The sequence below is a fragment of the Rhinatrema bivittatum genome, chromosome 2 (assembly GCF_901001135.1).
Source record: "Rhinatrema bivittatum chromosome 2, aRhiBiv1.1, whole genome shotgun sequence".
Classification (NCBI taxonomy): Eukaryota; Metazoa; Chordata; class Amphibia; order Gymnophiona; family Rhinatrematidae; genus Rhinatrema; species Rhinatrema bivittatum.
The window spans coordinates 641,625,380-641,647,583 of NC_042616.1; the positions used below are offsets into that span (position 1 = coordinate 641,625,380).

Here is a 22,204-nt window from a genome sequence, read left to right on the forward strand (position 1 = left end):
CGTTGGGCTTTGGAAAATATCTGACCCCCTATGCTGAATACTAACTTGTTTCAGGGATATATTATCTCCTTTGAAATCAACTAGAATATATCCTCTTGTAAAAAAAATTTGCTGGACCTAATTGCTACCCTTCAGAATCAAATGTACACTTTGTTCTGAAATTGATTGAGAAGGTAGTGGTAGTTACGTGATTTTTTTTTTCTTTTTTCAAAACAAGATAAATGTTCTGTATACAAGTCAGTCAGGACTATAGTACAGAGACTGCACTGGCAATATTAACTAATGAAGTTAGAATAATCTCTAATAGAAATGAAGAATGACTCCTTGTCCTGATTGACATGAATGCAGTCTTTGCAACAATGGCTCACCAATTAATTATTCAACAGCTTGTAGATTTAGGATTGGATGAGATGACTTTGTCTTAGTTTGTTGTTATTTTTTTGCAGACTTCCCCTTTCAAGTAAGCCAGGAATGAGAGCCCAGAACAGTATCATGCGGAGTCCATAGGGCTTGGACTTATCTACAATTTTATTTAATTTGTATTTAGAACCATTAGCAATTTTGAACCATAAAAATTTGTTTATGTCCAAGTTTTGGTGTATCTTAATTCAGATTCCTCAGAGGAGCTAAAATTCAATCACTACCTTGACCAAATATCGAATATTTATAGTGAACCCTATAAAATCTGAATCTAGACATTGATATTCCCCTGAGGGAAGTAATTACAATGTTAGGAATGAAGCTTGACACTAATCTTTCTATGGCTAGTCAGCTTACTGCTTTGACTCAAATCACTGTTTTTATGTATGATTTATTTGCCAATTTAAACCTTTCTAGATTTATTAACTCTGGTTCATTCTTTTGTTTTTATGTGACCAGATTATTGCAGTGCTCTGTATAGAGGTCTGTTGGTGACTTGCTTGAAATAACATGAGTTGTTACAAAATATGGCCCGCAAAGATGATAAATTTTTTTTTAATAATTCAATCATTTTTAAGTTTCCATAAATCATACAGAAAAATAGAGAAAAGCATAGGCATCACAACCAAAGGAAAATATTACATTCTTAATCCAAATAACTGCATACTCATGTATATATGTCCCCACATCAGAGGGGAGAATAACAAGAAATCAATATACAAGCAAAAATGAAAAAAGTTAGGGGTATGTTAATTAACCAGGACACTCTGCCTGTGTAAGAGGTGGAGGAGCTCTTCAGCATTACTGAAACTGTAATCATTTGTTTTGAAGTTTGCATTCTGAACCCACACTTCAAGTGTTCCTGGTAAGCCAAAAGAATATTAACTATCTAAGGAAGATTGCACTGCTTTCCCACTACACAGGATGCAGCTGGGTAAGAGTTTCATGAAAAAAATGTGAAAGGGAGCTGTATCTATTTATTTGATTTATATTCTGCTTTTCAGGTACTTTAAGTATTTCCTTATCCCCCAGAGGGCTTACGGTCTTAAGAGGGTAATTTTCACAGGGGCGTGTGGGTGCAGATTGACACGTACGCATGGGCGCATGCCTAGGGACGCGGCTGTTTTATAACAGATATGTTATAAAATAGCCGGGACGTGCGTTTGTGTGCCCTATTTTGTAACTAGGCGAGCACAGCTGGGTAGGAGCCGCGCAAGTCGGGGAATTCTATAACCGTCGCGCTTCCACGCAGTGACCAGCTTTTTTACCAGTTCATCCATCAGTTTATTTAATTTGTATTTAGAACCATTAGCAATTTTGATCCAAGACCTGGGATGTAGTTTTTAATATGTTTATGTCCAAATTTTGATGGTTCGGATCCACCTATATTTCCACTGTAGAGCTAGGTCCTCCAAACACCCTGGTTTAATAGCCTTCATTCCCCCCCAGTTACCCCTCAGAAATGGTTTTTAAATTTTTTTTTTTAAGTTTCATCTCCTCCATAGCAGAAATAAAGTTTCTGGGGCTGGACCTGGGCGCGCACCTCGCTTGGCCCTGCCCCGGAATGCCCAAACCATACCCCTTTTTTGAATTCATGTGAGATATTTGCATATTGGGAGGTGCGCGGCTCATGATCTCTCGATATATCGGGGGCAACCGGGCTTTTAAAATTCACCTCTTGAGTTTTGTATTTGAGGCAATGCATGGGCAAAAGTGACTTGCTCAAGATCACAAGGAGCCAGCAGAGGGATTTGAATCCTGGCTCCCAGGGTTCGCGGCTCGCTCCTCTAGCCACTAGACTACTCATCCAGCTGCAATCTTGACCTGGTGACTTCAAGTGCCTGCTTGTCTAGCGATCAGATTATAAGTGTCAGATGGTGTAGAAAGATCTGAGGTGTCTGGTGCCTCTGGTGACTAAAACTAGATTCCTGGTACCTGCTGCCGCAACCCGTGATGTAGATGTAGTGTATTTGGATTTTCAGAAGGCGTTTGACAAAGTCCCTCATGAGAGGCATCTACATAAACTAAAAAGTCATGGGATAGGAGGCGATGTCCTTTTGTGGATTACAAGCTGGTTAAAAGACAGGAAACAGAGTAGGATTAAATGGTTAATTTTCTCAGTGGAAAAGGGTAAACAGTGGAGTGCCTCAGGGATCTGTACTTGGACCGGTGCTTTTCAATATATATATAAATGATGTGGAAAGGAATACGACGAGTGAGGTTATCAAATTTGCAGATGATACAAAATTATTTAGAGTAGTTAAATCACAAGCAGACTGTGATACATTGCAGGAGGACCTTGCAAGACTTGGATTGGGCAGCCAAATGGCAGATGAAATTTAATGTGGACAAGTGCAAGGTGTTGCATATAGGGAAAAATAACCGTTGCTGTAGTTACACGATGTTAGGTTTCATATTAGGAGCTACCACCCAGGAAAAAGATCTAGGCATCATAGTGGATAATACTTTAAAATCGTCAGCTCAGTGTGCTGCAGCAGTCAAAAAAGGAAATAGAATGTTAGGAATTATTAGGAAGGCAATGGTTAATAGAACGGAAAATGTCATAATGCCTCTATATCGCTCCATGGTGAGACCACACCTTGAATACTGTGTACAATTCTGGTCGCCACATCTCAAAAAAGATATAGTTGCGATGGAGAAGGTACAGAGAAGGGCAACCAAAATGATAAAGGGGATGGAACAGCTTCCCTATGAGGATAGGCTGAAGAGATTGGGGCTGTTCAGCTTGAAGAAGAGACGGCTGAGGGGGGATATGATAGAGGTCTTTAAGATCATGAGAGGTCTTGAATGAGTAGATGTGACTCGGTTATTTTCACTTTCGAATAATAGAAGGACTAGGGGGCATTCCATGAAGTTAGCAAGTAGCACATTTAAGACTAATCGGAGAAAATTCTTTTTCACTCAACGCACAGTGAAGCTCTGGAATTTGTTGCCAGAGGATGTGGTTAGTGCAGTTAGTGTAGCTGGGTTCAAAAAAGGTTTGGATAAGTTCTTGGAGGAGAAGTCCATTAATGGCTATTAATCAATTTTACTTAGGGCATAGCCACTGCTATTAATTGCATTAGTAGCATGGGATCTTCTTAGTGTTTGGGTAATTGCCAGGTTCTTGTGGCCTGGTTTTGGCCTCTGTTGGAAACAGGATGCTGGGCTTGATGGACCCTTGGTCTGACCCAGCATGGCAATTTCTTATGTTCTTATGTTCTTAACCCCTAGTGACCCAGAAAAACCCACTGCCATGGCAGCCAGCTCAGATTGAGCAATTAGACTGGGTAGAAGGATGGAGAGTCTGGGTGGAGGGAAGCAAAAAAGTGCAATAAAAGTCCTCAAAAAGCAAATTCCCTCCTCACCACTATGAGCCCAAGAAAAAAAGAGAGGGAGATTAAAGTAATAAAAAAATCTACCACAGGCAATATGGCAAGCAAGAAAGAGAGAGAATGTTTTTTCTAAAAGTACAGAACCAAATACAAACCAGAAATATTGCCAATTTATAAAAAGGACATATTTTGGCTCGCGCAAGGCTTCCTAAATATATTTCTGTCTTCTGGTTGCTGGTGTTCTGTGTTGACAGTATTAAAATGACATGAAACTGACTCCCGTCACATCATGCTCCTGAAAACCCCAATTTCAGAAAGTATTGGACTTTCATGGCATATCAATATTCTTTAAGGGGGAAGGGAAAGAGCGTGCAAATGTACTGTGCTTCAGCTGGAAGAAATCTCAGTAAATTGAGGTATGGGGAAAAGTTTTCTGACATTGACTTTTCAGCATAGAGTTCCTGGTCATCGAGACTTTATTAAATCAACTGTTTCTTGTACAGTAGGTCCCTTGGTGTTTGACAGAAACAGTTTCTATTTTTCTTTTGATGTAATTGTTTTATTTCATTTTATTCAAGAAATTTAAGATCCCGTGAGGTTCAAGAAATGCCACTCAAAAGGTTGTAATCAGACTGCTCCAGATGAAGTAATTTGCATCCAGTTGCTTTAATTTTAATAAAAGCGTGCATAATTTTGCATTTTTTTTGGTTATCCTGGAAACCAGATATGTTTATGGTCCTTGAGGCCTAGACTTATTTACTTCTGATTTTGAACAGGAAAACTGTTTAAGGAAAAGAAGGTAATAAACAGTGCAAGGGAGTTTATTTTGCACCACAGATCTGGACATGTACAGTATGTAAAACCAGCTTTCATTTTTTTTAACCAATTTGTTAACATTTTATTCGAGCAATTAAACAGTAAATGTGGTTTTAAATAACTTGAATGATTTAGAGCTATGTAATGTAAGATTTGACCTAGAGTAATAGTTTTTGCTCGATTGTAGAACTATGGATTTTCCCTTTTTTTTTTTTTTTGCTCTAAAAATATATTCGCTTTATAATTGGATTTTGGATTGATTAACAGCCTTTCCAAATTCAAGCCCTAGGTGATATACAAATTGGGTACAGTATGTATTTTCCTGTCCCAGAGTTCTTAGTAGAGATGTGCATTTATTTCTTGTTGTATTGAAAATGAAACAATAGAAAAACCCCCCACAAAATATATACAGGTAAAACTATAGTGGTAAAGCCCAAATCAAAGGTGAGTACGCTGTATGTAAAATAACACTCACTCTCTCTGCCAACCAGTGGCTCAAAGCACCCATTCCTTTCTAAGTTGCTGAACGGAGTAAGTTCACATGCCCTCACCCAGACCATCAGAGAGCAAAGCAGTCACCCAGACAGACATAGTTATCGAATACCCAGGCAGGCACAGAGACATAGATATACTGCACATAGACAAAACACCACAGACAGATTCAGAGAGAGAGAGAGACAGACACACACACACACACACACACACACTCCACGCCACAACCAGACACGAAGCCACACATGACAATGGTAAGAGCTGGAAAATTTTTCAAAAAGCTTAGGGGCAGATTTTTAAAAAGTACACGCGCGCGTACTTTTGTTCATGCAACTGGTGCAAACAAAAGTACACTGGATTTTAAAAGATATGCGTGTAGCCTTTAAAATCCAGAGTCGGCGTGCGCAAGGCTGTGCAAAATCGGCAACCTGTACGCGCCGAGCCGCGCAGCCTGCCTCCATTCCCTCCGAGGCCTCTCCGAAATCGGAGAGGCCTCGGAGGGAACTTTTTTTTTTTTGTCCGTCCCCCCCCCCCCCCCCACCTTTCCCTGCCCTCCCCTACCTTATTTTGTTGACTTATGCCGTTGCACTCGGCCCCGCTCCTGGAATGCTGTCACACCTCCGGCCCCTCCCACGGAACGCTGACACGCCCCCCCCCCCCCCCCCCCCCCCCCCCCCCCCAGCAAAGCCCCGGGACTTACGGGCGTCCCGGGGCTTTGCGCGCGTTGGCAGCCTATGCAAAATAGGCGTGCCGTACACAGGGCTTTTAAAATCTACCCTTTAGGTTCTAGCCAAAATCTTTTAGGAGCTAAATAATACTCCATCTCATCCTGCCCAATTTTTTTCTTTTGCTTTTCTTTTTTTGTTTTGTTTTCACAGTTTTCCTATGTTTTTCTCTTTTTTTTTTTTAAATATTTTTCTTAGTTTGCCCATCTTTTTTATTTTCTCATGTTTTGATTTGCTTATTTTACTGTTTTATACTTTTTGCCTTCAACCTTCCTTCCTACCTCCTTTCTTCCAACTCCTTATTTGCTCTGGCTTCTTTACTCATTCCCCTTCCCTACTTCACAATTTCTTTTCCCTCAGGCAGGAGAGACCTGGCAGCAGTAGGAACTCCCAGGCTGACAGCTCTTCCTGGGTTGTGGAACAACGCATTGGCTCCTCCTACAGTGGAATAAGCAGCTTTCCACTGGGCCTGCCACAGCAGAAGCAGCTCCTCTCCCTGGCCCACTGAAAGAGACAGGTGGTTAAGCCATGACATGCTAAAATGTCAGTACATTCTATCAGCCCCATACCCGATGAACTTACAGTGTCTCCATAGTACTGAGACTCGACAGTGTAGCCATTTCTTTCTTCCTTGATTGGGCCCCCCACTTTGATCCTACCTGGGGGCCCTCCTCCCCCCCCCCCCCTCAGTTTGCTCACCCCGACCTAAGGCATGGAGGGTGTAAAGACTTTCTTAATTTTACAAGTATGGTCAGTTGGAACGGGATTTAAATCTTGGCTTTCTTGGTTCTTATAATTTCAATTGATTCTAAATTTAAGAATGTTTAAAAAAAGGAGGAAAAAGACCTCAGAGCCTCTGTATCAGTTTCTAACAAGAACTCAATGAGGTTGTTCCAATCATAGGTCTTAAAAAAACCCTCCAACCCCCTATTTCATTTCATTGTCCAGAAAAAACTTTATTCCAATTTTTTATAGATATTTTTTGAAAATTTTTTTTAAAATCTTTTAAATATTTCTTGTATTTTAAGACTTTCACCGATTCATACACTTCACATGGGATTCATGAGGGAAATGGAACTCGTGCTAATGCAATTGAAGCCTCCAAAAGAATTAATCTTTTCAATGCCTTCTGTTCTCAATTCATGATGTTGTATACAGTCTTGTCAAATGATTGAATAAAGGCTCTGGAGGAATATATTATAATTTCTCTAATTACATTAAAAAATTCACTTATCTTGATCTTGAATATTGTGCACAGCCATCTCCTTCATAGGCAGACAATTGTCTATGTCCCACGTTTCTTCTTTAGCAGGGGCAGGATGGATAATTGCAGAGAAAAGTTGTTCATATTGAAGCCATGGAAGCTTATTCAAAACGGAGCAAACATTAGCTAATGTTTCGCCGACAGGCTGTGTCAAGGCTCAAAACTATACAAATAAAGAGCAGTCAGTTAAATTCTAGTTTCAACGTAAAACAAACATTTTATATAAATTTCTTTGTTACCTCTATAAAAATTTCATGCATTCATGTGGTTTTTCTCCAGCGGACCTTCGCTATCAAATTTTGCTGAATGAACGCCTGCGCAATCGCTCTTAATTTGTGTCCTTTCCACCAATCAGAAGTTACCAATCGATTTTGAATCGTCTGAACCATGGTATTAAAAAAAAAATGTGTTCTCAATTGATCAGATCACAGATCACTAACATTGTCATTTTATCCATTCTTATTATAGAATTTTTTTATCCCTCTTAGTATATATTGGGGTAGATTTTAAAAGGCCCGCGTGCGTAAATCCTGCCTGATTTACGCGTGCAGGGCACTCGTGCGCCCGCGCGCCTATTTTGCATAGGCCACCAGCGCGCGCAAGTCCCGGGGCTTCGTAAAAGGGGTGGGAGGGAGTGTGTCTGGGGTCCAGGGGGTGGTCCGAGGCGGGCCTGGGGGCATGGCGATGGTTCGGGGCGGGCCAGGAGGGCGGTTCCGAGTCCCCCGGCACTGTGGCCTGTGCTGGGGGATGGCGAGGCAGCGCGCGCAAGTTATGCCTGATTTGAGCAGGCGTAACTTGCACAACAAAGGTAGGGGGGAGATTTAGTTAGGGCTGGGGGGTGGGTTAGATAGGGGAAGGTGAGGGGACGCGGATGGGACGGAGGCAGGCTGTGCGGCTCGGGGCGCGCAGGCCACGGATTTTATAAGATACGCGCGGCTACGTGCGTATCTTATAAAATCCGGCGTACTTTTGTTTGCGCGCACGTACTTTTTTAAGATCTACCCCATATTGTTTTTGTTGTTAAAGGCGGTCATTGTAACTCTTCGCCTTATGTACACTGCATAGAACTCATACCTAAACTGTTGATGTTTTATTGAAAAAAGCCACTGTCTGGCAACATATGAATGAGCTCTGACATCCTTTGACTCATCACTACATACAAGACTAAGGTTGTGACACAGTTGCGATCCTATTTTAATAAACAAGGTTTTACTGAAAATATTCCTTCTGCTTACATTATTTCCAATCACCAAACATAATGGGTCATACTATCAACACCTTGCCTCGAAGGTTGAAAATATAACTCGAGATAGCACTGATGTCTTCACTCAATTATAATTTAGAATCAATTTAAATTATATATGCTTGTGAAGATTTTCTATTTTTGAATTGTCATTGGCATCTTCAGAATAACCAGCCTTTCTTTGGGATTTTTCTTGGTTCTTAGCCAATTACTTTAAGAACATAAGAAATTGCCATGCTGGGTCAGACCAAGGGTCCATCAAGCCCAGCATCCTGTTTCCAACAGAGGCCAAAACCAGGCCACCTGGCAATTACCCAAACACTAAGAAGATCCCATGCTACTGATGCAATTAATAGCAGTGGCTATTCCCTAAGTAAAATTGATTAATAGCCATTAATGGACTTCTCCTCCAAGAACTTATCCAAACCTTTTTTGAACCCAGCTATACTAACTGCACTAACCACATCCTCTGGCAACAAATTCCAGAGCTTTATTGTGCGTTGAGTGAAAAATAATTTTCTCCGATTAGTCTTAAATGTGCTACTTGCTAACTTCATGGAATGCCCCCTAGTCCTTCTATTATTCGAAAGTGAAAAGAACCGAGTCACATCTACTCGTTCAAGACCTCTCATGATCTTAAAGACCTCTATCATATCCCCCCTCAGCCGTCTCTTCTCCAAGCTGAACAGCCCTAATCTCTTCAGCCTTTCCTCATATGGAAGCTGTTCCATCCCCTTTATCATTTTGGTTGCCCTTCTCTGTACCCTCTCCATCGCAACTACATCTTTTTTGAGATGCGGCGACCAGAATTGTACACAGCATTCAAGGTGTGGTCTCACCATGGAGCGATATAGAGGCATTATGACATTTTCCGTTCTATTAACCATTCCCTTCCTAATAATTCCTAACATTCTATTTGCTTTTTTGACAGCTGCAGCACACTGAGCTGACTATTTTAAAGTAGTATCCACTATGATGCCTAGATCTTTAACTGCTAGGCTACTACTATACGCCATTAAGTCCCTCTGCCAGTGGCTTTACCCTTCAGGCGTCCTGAGCTGTGTCAAGAAGAACAGCAGTAGCTTCACAGTGTCTTTCCTTGGCTTAATAGATTCTAGTTATGTTGATTTGTTTGCTTATAAGAAATAAATTTTAGCATTTAAATATGATGATTTAGTTTTCTTAGGAACTGGGCAACATTTTGGGGAGGAGGAATCCTATTCTGAAGAGATGAACTCCACTTTAACCAGAGTGGATCCCGGCTGCTGGCATTAACCATAAAAAAAAAAAAGCAGCTTTTAATCTAGAACATGAGGTAAAGCTGTCAGATGCTCAGCGGTGCATGGTTCGGAGGGAGGTATCTTCAAAGGGTACTGAAATAGTAGAGTTAGGGCATCTCGATAGAGAGGTTCCAATAAAAGCAATAGTAGCCCATGTGCCTAAAAGTAAATAACAACTTGAGTTAATATTCCAAAATATCCCTGTCAAGTGATAAGCAGATTAATACCAACCAAAAAATTACTTTGAAATGTCTGTATGCTAATACCAGAAGTCTAAAAGGTAAGATGGGATAGTTAGAATGTAAAGCACTGAATGAAGAGAGAGACATAATTGACATCTCAGAGACCTTGTTGAAGGAGAAAAACCATTGGGACACTGCTATACCAGGCTACAAATTATATTGCAATGATAGGATGGATCAACCTGTTGGGAGAGGTGGTGCTTTATTTTAGGATAGCATAGAATTGGGCGGGGGGGCGGCGCTGGTGAGCACCTAGGAAGATGGCTGCTTAGTTCCTCAGCTCTTCAGAACTCCTTGCTGTTTTGTAATCTGCTGCTGCCCTTCTTTCCTTACTACCCTTTCAAGATCGCAAACCAGCTCTAAAACTGGTAAAATAGATGCTACATTTGCTTTTGCCTCCAGGACTAAACATGATCCAACTTCCCTTGAGAAGCCGCCTGCTGAAAAAATGTCGTCTGCTCAAGAACTGATCCTCAGTGAACTGCAACAGTTAAAGGATATGCTAAGCCATAACACTGAAACCACGTTTGCCATAAAGTTAGAACTTTCTGGAGACCAGGTGATCCGATGCGTGAGTAGGCCATGTGCTCTGCTCGCTCCCGGTACCCCATCCACAAATCGCACTCGCTGCACCAATTTTCACCGTTTGTGGAGGCTTTACTCGACACTTGTGGCTTCCCAGAAGTATATAGTCTATTTTTGCAGCGGGACTGCAATGAGATGGTGCCTAAACCACAGCGTGAGAAGAAACCTCTGGGTAAGTTGCTGGAAACCAAAATGGCGGATGGTTCTCAGAGTCCACGCCCGAGTTCCACTAACACTACTTTGGTAGAAGAAGTGACGCAGGCAGTAATGTGGGTGTTGGATGGCCATTTTCTAGAGCTGTCCCAGCAAGTACAGTCTGGAAATGAAACTTTTGCTACAATTGAGACCCAGGTTGAAGAATTGCAACAGAGGGTTGCTGCAGTGGAGTACCAGGCTCAAGCCCTTCAGCTGAAACAGTGAAATGCAATAGCATATTTCTGCGATGGAAGCAAAGGTGGACGAACTGGAGAACAGGTCCAGAAGAAATAATCTTCACTTTGTGAGGTTCCCCAAATCCCTTTCAGATCACGAATTACATTCTTTGGGGTAGATTTTAAAAGCCCTGCGCTTGTAAATCCTGCCGGATTTACGCGAGCAGGGCACTTGTGCGCCGGTGCACCTATTTTCCATAGACAGCCAGCGTGCGCAAAGCCCCGGGACGAGCGTAAGTCCCGGGGCTTCGTAAAAGGGGTGGGAGGAGGTGTGTCCGGGGGCATGTCGGCAGGCCAGGGGTGTGCCCGGGGGCATGTTTGGGGTCAGGGGGCAGTCCGGGGTGGGTCTGGGGGCGTGGCAACGGTTCGGGGGTGGGCCGGGAGGACTGTCCCGAGTCCCCCGGCACTGCGGCCTGTGCTGGGGGATGCCGAGGCGGCGCGCACAAGTTATGCCTGCCTCAAGCAGGCGTAACTTGCATAACAAAGATAGGGGAGGATTTAGGCAGGGCGGGGGGGTGGGTTAGATAGGGGAGGGGAAGGTGGGGGGACGTGGAAGGAAAGTTCCCTCTGAGGCCGCTCCGATTTCAGAGCGGCCTCGCAGGGAACGGAGGCAGGCTGTGCGGCTCGGCGCACGCAGGCTATCGATTTTGTGCAGCCTTGCGTGCGCCGACCCTGGATTTTATAAGATATGCACGGCTACGTGCATATCTTATAAAATCCGGCGTACTTTTTAAGATCTACCTCTTAATTAGGATGGTTGTTGAAGAAACTGGGCCTAGAAACTCTCGCTGGGCGCCGTTTTGTGGAATGTGCACATCGCCTGGGGGCCCGTGTTTCAGGGTCCAATAAGACCTGCATGGTCGTTGCACGGTACTTAATTTGGCCTGAAAAGTAGCAATTTTGCTAGCCTATTGGAAGAAATCAGTGTTACTATATGAAGGCAACAAGATTTTAATTTTCCAAGACTATTCCACCGCGGTTTCTCAATGGAGGAAAGAATTTGCTCCCATTTGTGCAGTACTCTTTAACCAGCTCATTAGATTAATATGCAATACCCTGCAGGGCTTCGGCTGGAGCACAATGGTGTTTGGAAAATGTTTGATAGAGCGGCTACAGCCAAACAATTTCTAGACTCCATAGTTGAGAAGGGACACATTTTTACCTCAAAAAGTTTCCAGATCTCCAAGGTATACTCCCTCTTCGGTGGGATGACCAGTAGATCTGATTGCTGTTTATGCTCTACTCTATTGTTCAGTCTGTAGATTGCTCTGGTATTATTTTTCATGTCTCCAGAGTTTATTCCTTACAGACTATGATATAAGAACATAAGAAATTGCTAGGCTGGGTCAGATCAAGGGTCCATCAAGCCCAGCATCCTGTTTCCAACAGAGGCCAGATCAGGTCACAAGAACCTGGCAAGTACCTAAACACTAAGAAGATCCCATGCTACTGATGCAATTAGTAGCAGTGGCTATTCCCTAAGTAAACTTGATTAATACAGTTAATGGACTTCTCCTCCAAGAACTTATCCAAACCTTTTTTGAACCCAGCTACCACATCCTCTGGCAACAAATACCAGAGCTTAATTGTGCGTTGAGTGAAGAATAATTTTCTCTCATTGGTTTTAAATGTTCTACTTGCTAGCTTTATGGAGAGCCCTTTAGTCAGTCATCCGAAAGAGTAAATAACCGATTTACATTTACCTGTTCTAGACCTCTCATGATTTGAAAGACTTCTATCATAACCCCCCTCAGCTGTCTCTTCTCCAAGCTGAACAGCCCTAACTGCTTTAGTCTTTCCTGATAGGGGAGCTATTCCATCCTTTTTATCATTTTGGTTGCCCTTCTCTGTACCGTTGTGATGGCTTGTCTGAACGACGGTATAGAAAATTTGATAAATAAAATATATCTTTTTTGAAATGCGGCGACCAGAACTGTACACAGTACTCACGGTGCAGTCTCACCATGGAGTGATCTAGAGTCATTATGGCATTTTCCGTTTTATTCACCATTCCATTCCTAATTATTCCTAACAATCAATTGGCTTTATTGACTGCCACAGCACACTGAGCTATTTCAGTGTATTATGCACTATGAAGCCTAGATCTTTATCCTGGGTGGTAGTTCCTAAAATGGAACCTAAAACTGTGTAACTACAGCATGGATTATTTTTCCCTATATACATCACCTTGCACTTGTCCACATTAAATTTCATCTGCCATTTGGATGCCCAATCTTCCAATCTCGCAAGGTCCTCCCTCAGTTTATCACAATCCACTTGTGATTTAACGACTGAATAATTTTGTATTGTCTGCAAATTTGATTACCTCACTCGTAGTATTCCTTTCCAGATCATTTATAAATATATTGAGAAGCACTGATCCAAGTATAGATCCCCCGAGGTACTCCACTGTTTACCCTTTTCCACTGAGAAGATTGACTATTTAATCCTGCTCTCTATTTCCTGTCTTTTGACCAGTTTGTTTTCCCAAAAGGACATTGCCTCCTATCCTATGATGTTTTAGTTTTCTTAGAAGCCTCACATGAGGGACTTTGTCAAATGCCTTGTGAAAAAACATATACACTACATCTTCCGGTTCACCTTTATCCACATGTTTATTAACCCCTTCAAATAAAATGAAGCAGATTTGTGAGGCATGACTTCCCTTGGGTAAATCCATGTTGACTATGTTCTGTTAAGTCATGTCTTTCTATATGGTCTGTGATTTTGGTCTTTAGAATAGTTTCCACTATTTTTCCTATCACTGAAGTTAGGCTCACTGGTCTACAGTTTCCTGAATCGCCCCTGGAGTCATTGTTAAATATTGGGGTTACATTGGACATCCTCTAGTCTTCAAGTATAATGGATGATTTTAATTTTAGGATACAAATTTTAACTAACAGATATGAAATTTCATTTTTTAGTTCCTTCAGAACCCTGGGGTGCATACCCATCTGGTCCAGGTGATTTACAACTCTTCAGTTTGTTAGTCTGGCCTACTAAATCTTTCAGGTTCAGTGTGATTTGGTTCAGTTCATCTGCATCATCACCCTTTATTTTTATTTATTTATTTATTGTTTTTGTTATACCGAGTTTCATGATAGGCATCACATCAACCCGGTTTACAAATAACAAGGAGTGTAAAGCATAACGTAACGTAAAAAACAATATTTTCAATAAGAACTTTGAACTTTAAATACAGTGAATCAGAAAAAGGGAGAGGGAAAGTTACAAAAAACAAGGAAAATCAACTTGGGATGGAAGGGGAGAAATTGAACAGCACAATATTTACATTTCAGCCTATTGATACATTAGAATAGCAAGTGAAAAAATAAGACTATGAAACGGTACATAGGTAATCAAATGAATAAATATGACACAGTTGTGAATGGTAATAGTATGATAAATATTCAGCAGGAATTAGTGAGAGAGGGTTTGAGGTTGGTTGATTCGTGTTTACATTCCATTATTGCATACGAGTTAGTGCTAGTGAGAGGAGGTTTTATTCAAGGCTTGGAAATGCTTTTTTGAAAAGCCAAGTTTTTAGTCTTTTCCTAAATGTTAAAGAGCATGGCTCTTGTCTCAAATCAGGTGGGATCGAGTTCCAGAGAGCTGGACCTGCTGATGAGAAGGCTCTGAGACTCAAGGATTTATGTTGGTAGGTTTTGGCCTTTGGAATTTGGAGTGACTCTTTGTAGTGTTCCCTGATAGGCCTGGCTGAGGTGAATTTTTTAAGTGGTATTTGTAGGTCGAGTTGCGTGTGTTGGTTGATAGTTTTGTAAATGATGTTAATGGTTTTGTACATGATTCTATAGTGGATCGGAAGCCAATGGAGGTTTTTGAGAATAGGTGAATGTGGTCAATTTTCCTGGAATTTGTAAGGACTCTGGCTGCAGAGTTCTGAACCATTTGTAAAGGTTTGGTGTAAGAAGCTGGGAGGCCTAATAGTAATGAGTTGCAATAATCTAGTTTGGAAAAGATTATTGCTTGCAAGATTGTTCTGAAGTCCTGAGTGTGAAACAGCGGTTTTATTCTTTTCAGGATATGTAATTTGTAGAAGCAATCTTTGGTGGTTTGGTTAATGAATGTTTTGAGGTTGAGACGATTGTCTAGGATGGCTCCTAAGTCTCTTACGTGGGTTGCTTGAAGGAGTGTGGGTGGTTTAGGAAGTGTGTTATTGTTTTCCGGTGATATGAGCAGGAATTCTGTTTTCGAAGCATTGAGTACAAGGTTTAGACTGTTGAGGAGAAGTTTAATTTCTAATAGGCAACTGTCCCAGTATTCCATTGTTTTTGAGATTGATTCTTTTATAGGGATTACGATCTGTACGTCGTCTGCAAAAAGGAAATGTTTCAGGCTTAATTTTGTAAGAAGTTGGCAGAGTGGTAGCAGGTAGACACTGAAAAGGGTGGGTGAAAGTGATGATCCTTGTGGCACTCCTCTATTAGAAGGGTGGTATTGGGATTCTTTATTATTTATTTATTTATTTATTTGTTATTTTTATTATACCGAGTTTCATGATAGGAATCACATCAACCCGGTTTACAATTTGACTCTGTATCCTCTGTTTTCTAGAAATGTTTTGAACCAGTTTAGTGTGGCACCTGTTAAACCAATGTTTGCCAGCTGTTTTAGAAGAAGGGCGTGGTTGACTGTGTCAAAGGCCGCCGAGAAGTCAAGGAGGATTAGTAAATATGCTTGGCCTTTATCAATACCAGAGAGTAGGTAGTCCATGAGTGAAATTAGTAGCGTTTCGGTGCTTGCGGTTTTGCGAAAACCATATTGGTTTGGGGACAGAATACTGTGGTCCTCTAGGTAGTTGGATAGTTGGGTGTTTACCAGTTTTTCCATGATTTTAGCTATAAATGGTAGGTTGGAAATAGGGCGGAAGTTGTTGGGATCACATGCATTTAGATTTGGTTTTTTTAGCAGTGGCTTGATTGAGGCAGTTTTTAGGTCATCTGGGTAGATGCCATGTGATAAGGAGCAGTTTATAATATCTGCTAGGGTTTTTGCTATTGTGTCCGGGATAAGAAGAAGCATTTTGGTAGGGATTTGATCAAATGGGTGTGATGACGGTTTCATTCTTGAAAATAGTCTCTGGATCCGGTATCTTCCAAACATCCTCTTCAGTAAACACCGAAGCAAAGAATTCAATTAGTCTTTCTGTTATGACCTTATCTTTCCTAAGTTCCCCTTGATAATCTAAGGGACCAATCAATGTCTGTGCAGTCTTTCTGCTTCGGATATATTTTAAAATGTTTTTAGTATGAGTTTTTGCCTCTACTGCCAACTTCATTTCAAATTCTCTCTTAGTCTGTCTTATCTATGTTTTACACTTAACTTGACAATTCTTATACTTTTTCCTATTTTCTTCAGGTGGATCCTTCTTCCAATTTTTGAAGGATTTTTTTTTTGTCTAAAAACACCTCTTTCACATCACCTTTTAACCATGCCAGTAATCATTTTGCCTTCCACCTTTCTTAATGTGTGGAATACATCTACACTGCACTTGTAAGATTTGTAGTTTTAAACAATGTTCAAGCTTGTTTTGCACTTTAACCTTTGCAACTGCACTGTTCAGTGTTTTTCTGTTTTCCTCATTTTATCAAAGTTTCTCTTTGAAAATTTAGTGTTAGAGCTGTAGATTTCCATATTGCCCCCATCCAGACATTAGTTCAAATTTGATCATGTTATGATCACTATTGCCAAGTAGCCCCACCACTGTTAACCTCTCACCAAATCCTGCATTCCACTAAGAATTAAATCTAAAATAGCTCCCTCTTGGTGGTTCCTGAACCAATTGCTCCATGAAGCAGTTGTTTATTCCATCCAGGAATTTTATGTCTCTAGCTTGTCCTGAAGTTACATTTATCCAGTCAGTATTGGGGTAATTGAAATCTTATTATACACTGCCAAATTGGTTAGCTTCTCTGGTTTCTCTTAGCATTTCATCATCTGTCTGATCATTTTGGCCAGGTGGATGGTAGTATACTCCTATCGATATACTCTTACCCAACACACATGGGATTTCTACCCATATAGATTCTACAGAGCATTTAGTCTCTTGTATGATCTTTATACTGTTAGACTCTATACCCTCCTGGACATAAAGTGCCAAACCCCCACCAAGTTGATCCTCCATATCATTGCGATATAATTTTTACCCTGAGATAGCACTCTCTCATCTTAATTCTTAGACTTCTGGAATTGGCATATAGACATTCCAACATGTGTTTTTTGTTTGTATTAATAAACTGCTTTTCAGTTGAAAGGGATAATTTGGAATACTCTAGCTCAGGTAATTCTTTACTTATAGGCACATGGACTACGTTTGCTTTTATTGAAACCTCTCTGTTGGGTTGTCCTAACTCTGCCGTTTCATTAGTATCCTTCTAAGTAGAATTGTGAGAAATTGCAGGAGGACCTTGCAAAACTGGGAGGCAGGGCATGCAAATAGAAAATTAAATTTAATGTGCACAAGTGCAAAGTGATGCACTTAAAAGTGAATTTTTATATGTGCACGTGGGTACACCGATTGTATAATATGCATGCATTGATGCGCGCATGTTATAAAATCCGCTACCTGCGTGCATTTGCAAACCTGATTTTATATCCGTGCGCGCATATGCGCGTGAGTGCCGACTCGCACACTCAAGAGGGGGGAGATTTTATTACATGCATACCGCGATGAGATAGGGCCTTTACCCAGATCCCTCCTAGTCTGCTCCAGTAAATGAGATTTGATAGAAGTTTATAAAATGAGTGGAATGGAACAAATAAACAATCATTTCACTCTTTCAAAAAGTACAAAGACTAGGGGCATACAATGAAGTTACTAGGTAATACATTTAAAACTAATAAAAGATTTTTTTTTATTATTCAACGCATAATTAAGCTTGGAATTGGTTGCCAAGGGATGTGGTGAAAGCTGCATTTAAAAACTGTTTGGACAAGTTTCTGGAGGAAATCCACTTCTTATCCCTAGAATAAGCAGCATGGAAACTTTCTACTTCCTGGGATCTTGCCAGGTACTTGTGACCTGGTTTGGCCACTGTTGGAAACAGGATACTGGGCTTGATGGACTCTTAGTGTGATCCCGTTGGTAAGTCTTATGTTTCTGTTCGGACATTGCCTCATGACGCTTTATTTTTTTCATCTGAGCATTAGCACGGATGTGTACGCTTTCTTTTATTTTTGTTTAGTGATATCTCTGGGTATCTTAAGTTTTCCATGTTTTCAGAAGTCTAGAGCCTGGAAGATGGAGGAATTGTGTAAGTCTCTGAAGAGTTGCAGCCGTTCCTCCTCCCAATGTGGAGTCTCTTCTAGCTCTCTGGGTGCCGAGCTGAGCAGATGCTACTTTAGTAGACCTCCATGCCTGGGGCCCCTTCACCTTGTGTGGGTCGAGTAAGAAGCGAAAGTGGCATTCACAGTACTGGGCAAGCCCTTCACATGCATTGTGAGGCTCTGGGCCGAGTACAAAGAAAACTCCACTTCTTGGATCAGGCAGTGCCATTTGTGCTGAAGAAGCAGTGTGCTCAGCACCAGCATTGCAGTTGATGCATGAAGCACCAGTGCATCAAGCCTAGACACTGACTGTTTCCTCTCTCGATCCTGCGAGTCTTGGTGTGTGGATCAGCACCATCAAAGTACCAGGCCTCAGTGGTCTCAATGCAATTATTCCTCAAATCGCTAGTCCCTTTGACTTACTTGGGGAGGATGGGGGGTATGGAGGGAGATATGCTCCAGTTACCACCTCCTTTTTCAAAGGTGATTTCCCTGTTGAGGCTACTTGAGCAAGGCCTTTTGTCTAGAGACACCAGATATCATCTGCTTAGTGATGCTTTTTAAAGTGGGGTTTTTTTTTTTTTTCCTTCTCTGATTTATGGTAGAGTTTCTATGTGTGAAGATTACTGTATATGATCTACTGAATTGACTATTGGGTAAACAATATGTTCTATTTTAGGTAGAGGTATTAAGGGGAGTGGATATATTGTGTTCATACAAAATACCTTAGAAATGCAATAAGTATGTTATATAGCAAATTGATATTTGGAGTTGATACATTTTTCCCTGAACATGATACCATCGTGCTAGTTGTTGGTTATTAAAAGGGCAGTTGTTCACATACAGTATATAACAATGGTATTATCAGTTTCTTTCCCTGCGTAAAGTAAGTGTATATCATTTTTACCTTATTGAGGACAAATATGGCTTTTAGGAAGGATTGAATAATGGACTTCAGAAGCAATATTTCTTTCAGTTCTTGGCGTTGGACAGTGTTTTTTAAAGCCTAGTTTTTGAAGGGAAGGCAGGTTATGAGAGTACTCTGTGTGTGTGTCCATGATTCTCCCTTCCCCCACCTGATAATTTTGATGTTTTTAGTTTCCTGTGAATACAGTATTTGCAGAATATGCCAGGAAATCCTGATGGGGTATTTTTTTTTTATATCTCTATATATGCGTGGATACTTGCAAGTGCTTATATATACGAGCAAGTAGACTCCTTTAATTCTGAAGATAACTTTCTGACTTCCATAAGATTAAATGGCAGTCTATTCTGGTACTTTGATGTTTGTCTTTTATTAACTTAACAGAATTGTTGCATTTACCAAGTGACAACAGATTCGATTTTTCATCTTCAAGCCAGCAAAAGCAGTAGAAGTGGTGTTTGATGAGTAATCCTTAATGCTTGAACAGTTATGACTAGGTTCTCTTTCGTAGATGGCATCCATATGTTCAAACACAGTTTCAAGGATTATGTTACACTATTTCCACAAAACGTTTACTGCAGATCATATTGTTATGCATTGTTCTGAGAAAACATTTACTCTTAAAGAGAAAGTGGCTTTTCTTTCCAGTGTATTGGAACTCATAGAAATGTTTTGTTCTTTTCCCACAAAACTCAAACCCACAATTAATTGCCTGATGAGAAGGCAGAATAAACCTTGAAGATTTTAAGTAAACAATGTTTGTTTAAGAAAATCAAAACAAAACTAAAAACACGTTTCTCCAAAAGGATAAATGTTTGTGTAAAAGTGCTGTAAATCTGCAAATGGAGAATTTTGCTAATTTTCAGTCACTAATGCTAATGTGTTGCTTTATCACAGAAAGAAAAAGAGAGGCTATCATATCAAGAATTATTTATTCGTAACCCCTGGAGTACATGGAGCAATATAAGACACTTGAGGTTTTACTGAATAACCTGAAAGTTCAGCTCAAGAATAAGAGCTGTGATGACAATTAATATAGAAAAACATGATTTATAATGTACATAAAGACAGATGTTTATCTTTTTACTCTGGTTATTTTAGACCAGTGATTTTTACCACATTAATCAGGAAGTTGTTTTTAGCTTATTACTGCCATGCTTTTCCTTTGTTTCCTTTTGCAAAATATCTCCAAAGCGTTTCTTAACTTTGAAACACGAGCAATGGCGCTTCAACAAAGCAATTGCTTCCTTTTTCTCCTAGGAAAAGCAGGATTGTAGTCCTAACACATGGTTGACATCGGATGGAGCCTGGCGTAGAAAACTTATATCAAAGTTTCTAGAAACTTTGACTGACATACTGAGCATGCCCAGCATGCCACTATCAACACTCCCAAGCAGGGTTCCACTTCGGTCTCTTCTTTTCTGCAGTTGTGGATCTCGTGTTTTTTTTCTTTTGGAAAACTTTTTTCTGCGCCGGGTCCCTCTCCATTCTTCCTGGGTTTAGTTTAGTCTGCGGCGTGGTAAGTTTTGCCTTCTGTGCAGGCAGTGGTGTCCTTCAGCGTCAGCTGGTCATCGACCACTCGCTGGCTGCTTTTGTCATGGTGTCATCTGGTTTTTGTCGGTGCCCTCAGACTCTGGCCCTCACGGATCCGCACGATGTGTGTATCCTCTGCCTTGGGGCATCACACGAAGTTCTGGGATGTCATTTTTGCAACCAGATGACCCCCAAGGGCCAGTGTACCCACCTGACCAAGATGGAGAAGTTGTTCGGCTCCAGAAAGTCTGAATCCTCAACCCCAGTGTTGGGGGCACAACGCAGAAGGGCTGGAGATAACCAGTGGACACTGATCCCTCAGTGTCCACCCCTCCACTGGGGCCTCCGGTGGAGAGGGGTGGCAGAGATTGAGGACTTCTGGATCGTCTCCTTCCTTGACGCTGGGGAAAGACCGGGCTGTGCACTGTGGGAATCCCCGAAAACATCGCCACCAGTCTCCGTCCTTGCACGGTGCCGGTCTCAAGTTGGCACCGGCTTCTGCTGTGATGTCTCCGAAACAACCCCACAGAGAAGACATATCGCTCTCCATCATTGCCGGGATCCGCTTTCCCCACCAATTCCGGTGCTGGGTGCCGATTTCTCTCAGGGCTCCGAGGGACATCTGGCTAAACCTCATGCTGTCCTGTCGTTGTCAGCCTTCGAGGAGGAGCTGGAAAGCAGGGTGCAATTGGCAGTTGTTCGAGCCCTATAGGGTATCGAGCCACTGGTGCCTCCACCAGTGCCGGAGCCCGCGCCTGCTATGTTGGCACCTCTGCTGGAGCATCACAACGTTCTTCTCTGTTCTCCTTATGCAGCCGATGCTGGTTTCCAGGGTGCTATCGATACCCCATTGGTGCCTCCTCCGCCCGATGCCATCCCCATTGTGGGGTTCTCCGAGGTTGAAGGGCCTTTGAGGCTGGAGGTGCCGTCGAGACCCTCGGTTCAACGGCCAGTATTCCCTGGTTCGGTTCTGGGTCTTTCAAGGTCCTCTGCCATCAGTGCCCTTGGTGCCCAAACTGCTGGGCCTGGAAAGGCCCCGCATGGGCGTCTCTGGGCGATCTTAGTGATGATGACACCCCTTACGACCCATAGGGGATGATTCCTCAGAGTCCTCTTCTGATGACTCTTTTGACCTCCTCTTGGACCTGCTACTCCAAAGGAGCATTGCTGGTCCCCGTCTGAGGACTTAACCTCTGCTGGTTTCGTGCGGGCCATGGCCAAAGCCATCCCATTCCAACTTCTTACGGAGGAGGATGCCAGACACAAGAAGCCGGATGTTCTCCAGTTTATGGATGCCCCGAAGGAGGTGGTAGATGTTCCCATCCATGAGATCTTCAAGGATTTTAGAATGTGGGAACACCCCATATCCGTGACTCTGGTGAACAGGAAGGCCGATGCAGTGTACTTGGTCCAGCATGCTACGGGGTTTGAGAAGCATTAACTCCCACACCAGTCGTTTATGATAGAGTCTGCCCTTAAGAAGGCCAAGCAATCTCACACCCCTGCCTCCGCCCCTCCAGGATGGGAACACAGGGCACTGGATGTGCTGGATAGGAAGGGGTCTCAAGGCACCTTGCTGATTGCCTGAATCGCCTCCTACCAGTTTTATATGACACAATATTCTCA

The 22,204-nt window shown here is 41.9% G+C and overlaps 1 protein-coding gene across 9 annotated transcripts in view; it reads left to right on the forward strand.

Annotated features, from left to right (window-relative positions):
- Positions 1–22,204, forward strand: part of FAM110B (family with sequence similarity 110 member B) — a 494,939-nt gene that overhangs the window by 20,166 nt on the left and 452,569 nt on the right. For 2 of the 9 annotated variants that reach the window (XM_029591320.1, XM_029591323.1), the window contains exon 2: positions 7,332–7,442. The exons of the other annotated variants lie outside the window; for them this stretch is intronic. The gene's annotated coding sequence lies outside the window, so the exon portion shown is untranslated. The remainder of the gene's footprint in view (positions 1–7,331; positions 7,443–22,204) is intronic. 9 annotated transcript variants of the gene reach the window in all.